The sequence below is a fragment of the Miscanthus floridulus genome, chromosome 8 (assembly GCF_019320115.1).
Source record: "Miscanthus floridulus cultivar M001 chromosome 8, ASM1932011v1, whole genome shotgun sequence".
Classification (NCBI taxonomy): domain Eukaryota; kingdom Viridiplantae; phylum Streptophyta; class Magnoliopsida; order Poales; family Poaceae; genus Miscanthus; species Miscanthus floridulus.
The window spans coordinates 37,829,306-37,839,869 of NC_089587.1; positions in this window are offsets into that span (position 1 = coordinate 37,829,306).

Here is a 10,564-nt window from a genome sequence, read left to right on the forward strand (position 1 = left end):
GGATCCTTTATTTGTGTAAAAAATAATCCTACGCATTTAACTTAATTCATTTATAGAAAATTTAAAAAGTTCAAATTTTTAGTGATTTTCAAAACATGGCAAAATTTCAGGGTGTTACACACGCTCTACTAGTGTTGCTCTTCGCGGCTCCTGCGGGCTGAGCACGGTACCCCTCACAATCCTTCTCCGGAGCACCACACAAGCTTCTTGCGTGCTTCGACGGAGACCACCACCAAGCCGTCTAGAACCTTCAAGAGTAACCAGCACCACCGGCTTGCAACTCGATCACCTAGTGCCACTCGATGCAATCTCACAATACAATCGTACTAGAATCACGCGCTCATAATCGGATCACACTCTTGCAAGCACAAGTGAGTCGGAGGGCTCCCAAGCACTCTCAAACATGGACACAAAGTTCCCTTAGGTGCTCCAACTCAGCCATGGCCGATACACCCCTCTATTTATAGCCCAAAGGCTAAATAGAGCCGTTGCCCCTTCACTGGACACTCTGCGACGCGACCGGACGCGCCGGTCAAGATGACCGGACGCGCCAGGCCCTGTGTCCGATCACTCTCGGGCGTCCACGTGGCCTCGCCGTTCAACCGCGCCCATCGATCACCCACGGTCACTGACACCGCCCAACGGTCAAGTCACGATCGGACGCACAACAAAACGATCGGACGCGCCAAAGCCGCCCCCGCTCACGTGCGCGCCTGAGGCGCCAAGCCCACTACCTGATGCGCTGCTCACATACCGTACACCGCGCCAAAGCAGAGTCAGGTCGACTCCAGTAAGCACCCCGAGAGGATTTTCTTGGACCGGACACGTCAGATCAACAAGGACCAGACGCGCCCCAGAGTCTGGTCAGCACTTCGCCTCTCTCCTCGCGCAAACCTTGCCGACGTCAGCGAACCTCACGGCCGACCGGATACAGGCCCTGCAAGTCCTGTCGCACCTCCTCTGCTGAGTCCGGTCACAGACCTGAAGGCGCCCTTCTCTGCGCCAGCTGACCAGACGTGTCTGGGGTGAGTCCAGTCACCCCGAGGCAGAGTCCGATCACTTGTGTGACCACTTTCTCTTCACCATTTCTTCCCCTCCTTTGCAAATATGCCAACACCATCAAGTGTACACCTCCATGTGTATGTGTGTTAGCATTTTCATAATCATTTTTAAGGAGTTAATCGCTCAATTCACCGCGCCACTCGATCCTAGCAATGATGCAAAGTTAGATCACTCGAGTGGCACTTGATGACCGATATGCAAACAAGTTTGCTCCTCTTGATAGTACGGCCATCTATCATAAATCCGGTCATAAACTTTTCTACACACCTATGACCGGTGAAATGAAATGCCCTAGGTTATACGTTTGCTTTGCGCATTCCATTCCATCTCCTCCAACGTTGATGCAACATATGCACCAACCATATCACAAATGATATGATCCACTTCATATCATCATATGACCGTATTGGTTCATCGATCTTGACTTCACTTGCTTTTCACCGTTGCTTCGGTCCATCGGTGCCAAGTCATCACTCAACTTGACCTTCACACTTGCAACCGGTCCATCAAGCCAAGCCTTGTCTTGATCTTCTCCACCTTGGTCATATGACTTAATGTCATGTCTCATATGCAAGGAGTTCCTTCATCATATGTGTGAGCTTTGCAACATCTCCGAGCCATTTTCACCTCCATGGCATATATTGCTCACACAAGTATTCTTGTGGACTAATCTCCTATGTAAATCACTTAACCACACATTAGTCCAGCTAGGTTGTCACTCAATTACCAAAACTAAATAAGGACCTTTCATCATAGCTATAGCCCAAGTCTTCGGTTTTCCTTTTTCATGACCTGTGTTGAATCCCACTTTTAAAAGGTATATATAATAAATATTTTCTCTTGTATATTTAAATTTGAAGGGAATTCTTTTCCTTTACATATCATTGTGTATGCTTATGTGGAAAACTCGATGTTATTTTGGTATCTTTATTAAAATAAGTTGTCTAAAACAAAATGAAAATGATATATAAAAAGGGGTAGTATAAAGAAAAAGTTGATCAATTATCTACATGGGCTACACCAGGCAGGTGCACTCGCACGCCCCCACCAGATACTAAGCCAACCGACTCAGTCACAATTGGCCCTAGGCAAAAGGCTGGACACTCCGGCACTTGGCTCGGCCATCTCGCCCAACTGACCTTCGGTCGGATAAGGCGGACAGATCATCCGAGTCGCCATGAAGCTAATCTCCTTGAGCGAAGAGATAAGCATCCTCTAACGAAGAGTTATTTAATGTGCTTAGAAAGAACAACATTATTGTGATGATTTGGGAGTCTTGTTGACTTGATATTAATGTGAGACCAAACTCATTTGAGAGCTTATCAAATAAGATTTCCATCAAGTACTCATGGGCCTCTATCACACTCTAGATAGAAGAGTTACAACATTTCCAATGAAGCAATGTTGAGTTGTTGATGAACCTAAAATTGGGTTGGAATGAACTTGCATGCCAACAAATTTTTATTTATATCGTTATGCAAATATAGGAACAAACTCATCCTGTTTTTAATTTTTAAAGTGGTATCGTATCCGAAGGTTGCACGTTCTATCATATTGTGCCATGTCACTAATGGCTCATTAGTGACGTGACTCAAGAGGTCACCACTTTTGCTCTGTTCACTATTCTGCATTTTTCGTGTAACGCCTCCAACTCCATCTAGGCATGCGCTAGGACTCACCCATGTGGACATATATATGTGCCTGCGATGTGATATCTGGGTTCTCTGTGGACCAGTTTAGTAAGCATTTGGCTTTGGAGGCTTTCATCCCTTACAACCTCAACTCCTTGTCTGTAATACTTTGACATGATGGCTTGAATAGGATTATGATATTAGCAGAATGCAAATGCCAAAAACACGCGAGAACAACCCAAAGGAAAAGTATAGAATTTGATCTAGCCATCTCGGAGACATAAAGACTCCAAGAAAAAGAAAAACTTTCTACGAATTTGGAGTCAACACAATTCCTGTGGGTTGGATTCAACACACAATGACACAAAAATCTATACCATTCCAAGTTTCAGATCCTACAGAATTAGGCCTTGTTTAGATTGAGAAAAATTTCAACCCGATGAATAGTAGCACTTTCGTCTTATTTGGTAAATATTGTCCAATCGTGGACCAACTAAGTTCAAAAGATTCATCTCGTGATTTCCAACTAAACTGTGCAATTAGTTTTTTTTTTACCTACATTTAATGCTCCATGCAAGTGGCTAAAAATTGATGTGATGGAGAGAGAGTGAAAAAACTTGGAATTTTGGGGTAATCTAAACAAGGCCTTATTTTGGAGAGCTTTCTGTTTTCATCGATCATCTGACCCGGCCTGTCAGCCTCTGTGCCGCTGCCGCGTGAAACACCAACAGCACCAGCACATTATTCCTGTCAAGGCATGGCGGGATCATTCCAGTCCAGTCGATCAATGGGGGCCCAAAAGGGTTAAAGGCGTCATAATTGAAACGCGGCACCCCACACCATCCATCCTCCTTCCTGCCACAGCAATAAAGCTACTACTCCATTCATCTACATGGACAGCTACCAGCACCAGCTACACAGCCTATGCATTTTGGAATGCAATGATTCAGCGCACCCTCAAAACATGGCCCCGAACTCGTTCATGCCGGCACCTATTCTTTTGACCGACACTTGTTTGCTTTGCCACTTGGACATACTAATTAAGGAGGCTTTTCTTGGCATCGAAAACATGGCACAGTATTATGGTTTGGTTTCTAGTTCTTGCAGAAGATCAGGAGAAACGTTTCTCATTTTTTAGTACTAACTATATAAGATTTTTTTTCCAAACCAGTGTAAGTGTTTCTCATCAGTCATCAGAATCGTTTATGCAATTCTGAATTGACCGAACTATCCAAAGCAACTGTATAAGGTTAGCTGGATCTAGCGAACTCGTAGCCCAATAACTGCACAAAATGCCGCCGCCAACTAACCAAAGCGTTTGCAAAGACATAGTATAAGCGCGCGTTTAGTTCGCGAAAAGTGCGAAATTTGGCTACTGTAGCAATTTCGTTTTTATTTGGCAATTAGTGTTCAATCATGGACTAATTAGGCTCAAAACGTTCGTCTCGCAATTTCCAACCAAACTGTGCAATTAGTTTTTATTTTCGTCTACATTTAATGCTCCATGCACGTACCGCAAGATTCGATGTGACGGGTACTGTACCACTTTTTGGAAAAACTTTTCACGAACTAAACAAGGGCTAAATTATAAACAGAATTTAAAGAATCCAGAACCGGAGATGGGACCGAAGAATCTGACAGGAAAATGAATAAACCACGCACTGACACTGTTCCAAGGTAAAGCGTCATCATGGCAAAGCAGTAATTCAATTAGTTGAACTGAGCTGGTGTTATGAACTGGTGTCTACATTTTGCTAGTAGAATCTGTAACTAATTCTCACATTGTTAAGTGAAACAATGTAAAACCAACAAGAGGTGAGGTTGCTGATGGGATAAGTCTCATGTGTTGGCTGGTCTTTGTGGGGCTGTGCTGGTCATATGGTCCTTTTGGTTGCATGATCTATTTTTAGGACAGCATCTTAGACTAGAGGACAACATCTTAGCATCTAGGACAGTATCTTAGACTAGCATCTTGACATATGCTTGGCTGGTTAGCAGCCTATAAATATGTACCCCCAACCCCTTAGGTTGTCATGACATTTGGAAATAAAACAGAAAAAAGCCCCAACTCCTAGTGTCATCCTCTTTCGATGAGAGTAAGAATTCTACTACTACCAAAAGTAAGAATTCAGCGACTAACAACTGGTATCAGAGCCGTACTATCCTGTAGCCTGAGCATCTCCTGCTCATCTCCTTTCCTAGCCACACAACAGCCCCAGCTAGGAGCAGCAGCAGCGCCGGATGCTCCTGCTCACTCCTCTCCCTCTGCGCGTCTGAAGCAGCCCTCTCCCCACGCAGCAGCCCCCCGGTAGCGCGTCATGTCCGCAGGGCAGTCTCAGTGCTCAGTCGCCTCGAGCACGCGGCGTCGGCAGGAGGCCGAACTTGCCGCGACAGAGGAACGCGAGCGAGCGATGGCAGAGACCGCTGCGGTGGCGGCAAGGGCGTCGAGGCTGGCAGTGGCGGAGCTGGCAGCAGCCAGAGCGGAGGTGGAAGCAGCGGCGGCGGTCGATGCAGCGCGTGCGGCGGCAGCAGAGGTCGAGGCCCTGCGCGGCAGCATCAGCAGCTCCGTTTCTGCTGACGACAGCGCCGACACGGACCTCGAGCTGCTGGGGAGGGAGGCAGGACGAGCGTGGGCGGCGCAGTGGGCAGCCGCGCACGCCCACGAGCGCGGCGGCAGCCCCGACAAGCGCGGACGTGCCGGTGGCGCTCCTGGAGGAGGCGCGCACGGCGGCGACGCTCCTGGAGGAGGCGCGGACGACGGTGGCGCTCCTAGAGGAGGCGCGCACGGCGACGGTGGCAAACGGGTCGATGGAGAGCGCGGCCTTCACAAGCAGCGTGGCTTTTCCCCGGATCGGTACTGTGGTTACCACGGGCTCTAGGCTGTCGTCAGGGACGTCGGCCCCGGCGGTGGGTGGCCTACCCTCACCAAGACCAACTACGTCGAGTGGGCTACGGTGATGAGGGTAAAGCTCCAGGTGCGGCACATGTGGGAGGCAGTCCAGTACGACGACGTCGACTACAACCTAGATCGACGGGCGCTGGATGCCCTCATCGCTGTAATCCCGCCCGAGATGCAATTCTCGCTTACCAACAAGCGGACTACCAAGGAGGCTTGAGACACCATCGCTGTGGCACGCATCGGCAGCGACCATGCCCGCAGGTCCACACTACAGGCACTTCGCAAGGAGTGGGAGAACCTAGCCTTCAAGCCAGGTGAGGACGTTGATGACTTTGCTCTCTGTCTCAACACTCTGTTGCAGAAGATGGTGCAGTTCGGCGATGACACCTACGGCGAGGAGAGAGCTATCGAAAAGCTCTTCCGCTGCGTCCCCGAGAAGTACAAGTAGATGGCTCGCTCGATCGAGTCTCTGCTGGATCTCTCCACGATGTCGATCGAGGAGGCAATAGGTTGCCTCAAGGTCGTCGACAGCGATGAACCATAGTCTCTCTCGGGGCCCATCACCACTGGCGGGAAGCTCCTTCTCACTCGGGAGCAGTGGCTTGCCAGCCAAGGTGACCGGAAGAAGGGGAGCCTTCTTCCACGATAGGCGGCCGCAAACATGGCAAGCCGTGCAAGACGCGCAGAGACGCCCAGGCCGGGGCACGAGGACGTGCCGAGGGTGATGCTCATGGAGGCGCCTAGGGCGGCGCCGTCGGCAGGCACAAGCCGGCACGAGACGACGCCTGCCACAACTACGGCCAGCTTGGCCATTGGGCCAAGGACTATCGACAGCCACGACGCGGCCAGGCCCACGTCGCACAGGCGAAGGAGGAGGAGCCAGCTCTGTTCATGGCACATGCAAGCATCGAGCTACCTCCAGCGGCACCGGTCGCAGCGGCCCTCCTCCACCTTGACGAGCCAAAAGCACACGCCCTCCTTGGCGATGGCTCCAGCAACGACAAGACTGACGGGTGGTGCCTCGACACCGGCGCCACCCATCACATGATCGGTCGATGGGAGTTCTTCACCAAGCTTAACTCTAGCGTCCGTGGCTCCATCAAGTTTGGGGATGCCTCCGGCATGGAGATCAAGGGCGTTGGCTCTGTCATCTTCACCGCCGTGTCTGGTGAGCACAGACTGCTCACCAAAGTCTACTACATCCCCATGTTAAGGAACTCCATCATCAGCTTGGGATAGCTGGATGAGAACGGTTCACGCGTGGTGGTTGAGATGGAGTCATGAGGATTTGGGATCGCCGTCGTCGCCTTCTTGCTAAGGGATCCAGAAGCGCAAATCGACTCTACGTCCTTAACGTGCAGGTGGCACAACCCCTCTGTCTCGCTGCTCGTCGGGACAACGAGGCATGGCAGTGGCATGAGCATTTCGAGCACCTTCACTTTGAGGCCCTGAAGCGGCTCAGTGCCATGGAGATGGTGCGAGGCCTACCGTGCCTCAACCATGTGGAGCAGCTCTATGACGTCTGCGTGTTGACGAAGCAGAGGCGACTCCCCTTTCCCCAGCGGGCGAGCTTTTGAGCCAAGGAGAGGCTCGAGCTTGTGCACGGGGACTTGTGTGGCCCGGTGACACCGGCCACACCAGGAGGACGACACCACTTCCTGCTGCTCATCGACGACCTCTCCCGCTACATGTGGGTGATGGTCCTCGGCAGCAAGAGAGAGGCTGCGGACACCATCAGGCACTCGCAGGCTGCTACGGAGGCGGAGTGCGGCCGCAAGCTATGCGTGCTACGCACCGACAACGGTGGCGAATTCACGGCGGCTGAATTCATGTCGTACTGTGCTGATGAGGGCAATCAACGCCACTACTCCGCGTCGTACCACCCACAATAGAACGACATTCAAGTGGTGCAACCAGACGGTTGTGGAGATGGCTCGGGCTCTTCTCAAGCAGAGGGGGATGTCAGCTGTCTTCTGGGGAGAGGCGGTGGTGTCGGCCATCTACATCCTCAACCGCTCACCTACCAAGGCGCTCGATGGCAGGACGTCGTATGAGGCTTGGCATGGGCGCAAGCCAGCGGTCTCCCACTTGCGAGTCTTCAGCTACCTCGCGTTCACCAAGGAGCTTGGCCACATCATCAAGCTCGACGACAGGAGCACTCTGGGAGTGTTCATCGGCTACGTGGGGGGCTCGAAGGCCTACCGCATCCTCGACCCAAAGACACTGCATGTGCGCACGGCGCGTGATGTTGTGTTCGATGAAGGGTGAGGATGGGCGTAGGACAAGGCTGTGGATGACGGCTCGGCTCTGACGTATGATGACTTCACTGTCGAGTACGTCCACTTTGAGGGAGATGGGGGAGTAGGCAGCTCTTCTTCGGTGAGCGCATCTACCCCAGTCCCCGAGCCTCCACCAACCCCGACGCCTGCTACTCCGACAGCACCACGCTCTCTAGCTAGGACCTCGGCTGCGATGAGTCCTTCGCCAGCTCCACCAGAGCTGGCAACGCCACGCACTCCAGCACCGATAGGCACCTCTCCAGGCACATCTACTCCAACACCAGCTCATGTCGAGCACAACCCGGTTGAGCTCGCTACTCCGCTCTCTCACGATGAAGAGCGCATCGACGCATACCACGACGACGAGCCATTGCGGTACCGAACGATGGAGAACCTTCTCGGTGACCAGCCGGTGTCAAGATTGGTGCCTCATGACCTAGAGGACCTAGAGGCGTAGTTGCATCTTGCATGTGACGACGATGATCCTTGGTCCTTCACAGAGGCTGAGAGACACGCGTCATGGCGCGCCGTGGTGCAGTTGGAGATGGATGCGGTTGAGAAGAACCGCACCTGGGAGCTTGCTGACCTCCCTCGCGGTCACCGTGCGATCACCCTTAAGTGGGTGTACAAGCTAAAGAGGGATGAAGCTGGCGCCATCATCAAGCACAAGGCTCGCTTGGTGGCACGAGGTTTCGTGTAGTAGGAGGGGGTCGAATTCGACGACGCCTTCACTCCCGTGGCACGGATGGAGTCCGTATGACTCCTCCTTGCGCTAGCTGCCCAGGAGGGCTGGCGTGTTCATCACATGGACGTCAACTCAGCGTTCCTTAATGGTGACTTGAAGGAGGAGGTCTACGTGCACTAGCCACCGGGATTTGTGATCCCCGGCAAGGAGGGCAAGGTGCTCCGCCTGCGCAAGGCCCTCTATGGCTTGCGGCAGGCACCGAGGGCGTGGAACGCCAAGTTGGATTCCATGCTAAAGGGGATGGGCTTTGAGCAAAGCCCGCATGAGGTGGCCATCTACCGATGGGGCAGTGGAGTAAATGCTCTGCTGGTGGGTGTCTACGTCGATGACTTGGTGATCACCGGCACCAAGGATGCGGAGGTGGCGGCATTCAAGGAAGAGATGAAGGCCACCTTCTAGATGAGTGACCTGGGGCCTCTCTCCTTCTACCTGGGAATCGAGGTGCACTAGGATGACTCCGGGATCACGCTTCGACAGACCGCCTACGCCAAGCGCGTCGTTGAGCTAGCTGGGCTCACCGACCGCAACCCAGCTCTCACTCTGATGGAGGAGAGGCTGAAGCTGAGTCACAATAGCATGACAGAGGAGGTGGACGCTACGTAGTACCGACGTCTTGTGGGGAGCCTTCGCTACCTCACCCACACACGGCTAGACTTGGCATTCTCCATCGGCTATATTAGTCGGTTCATGCAGCGATCGATGATGGAGCACCAGCAGGCTATGAAGAGGATCATCCGCTATGTTGCGGGGACTCTCGACCATGGCCTCTACTACCCTAGGTGCCCTAGGGTAGCACACTTCATTGGGTACAGCGACAGCGACCACGCCGGCGACATCGACACCAGCAAGAGCACGAGAGGGATCCCCTTCTTCCTAGCCAAGTGCCTCATTAGCTGGCAGTTGGTCAAGCAGCAGGTGGTGGCCCTATCTAGCTGTGAGGCCGAGTACATAGCGGCCTCCACCGCTTTGACTCAGGCGCTCTAGCTCGCTCGACTGCTTGGTGATCTCCTCGGCAGAGACACTAGAGCGGTGGAGCTTAGGGTGGACAGCAAGTCCACTCTGTTCCTGGCAAAGAACCCCATTTTCCATGAACGGACTAAGCACATCCAGGTGAGGTACCACTTTATCCAATGTTGTTTGGAGGACGGGAACATCAAGGCGAGCTACATCAACACCAAGGATTAGTTTGCGGACCTACTCACCAAGCCCCTTGGGAGGATCAAGTTCCTTGAGCTCTGCTCCAGGACCGGGATGGTTCAACTTTCCCACAAGACGACGCACAAGACTTAGGGAGAGAATGATGGGATAAGTCTCATGTGTTGGCTGGTCTTTGTGGGGCTGTGCTGGTCACATGGTCCTTGTGGCTGCATGGTCTGTTTTTAGGACAACATCTTAGACTAGAGGACAGCATCTTAGAGGACAACATCTTAGCATCTAGGACAACATCTTAGACTAGCATCTTGGCATATGCTTGGCTGGCTAGGAGCCTATAAATATGTACCCCCAACCCCTCAGGTTGGCATGGTATTTGGAAATAAAACAGAAAATTGCCCCAACTCCTAGTGTCTTCCTCTCTCGATGAGAGTAAGAATTCTACTACTACCAAAAGTAAGAATTTAGCGATTAACAGTTACTGGCCGAAACAAATCCAATAAAAACTAGTATAGTCATATGGGCATATTGCCATAAAACTAAAATGCTCATGATCAATCTTTTCTTTGCACAGCTGAAGGTTTGCATCGGTGCTCACCTGCTGCAACTTGGTGTCTCCTTTGTATCCTATAGGAGATAAATTTACAAGCAAAATTAGAATGGCAGGTTAAAATACCACAAATATTGAGAGCTGTGCCTGACAAGTGAGGAGAGTGAACAGAGTACATTTCACCCAGAGACATTTTCTGCTCTCATAATAGCACAGTTTATAGTTGTCATGGGTGTCACCAACATA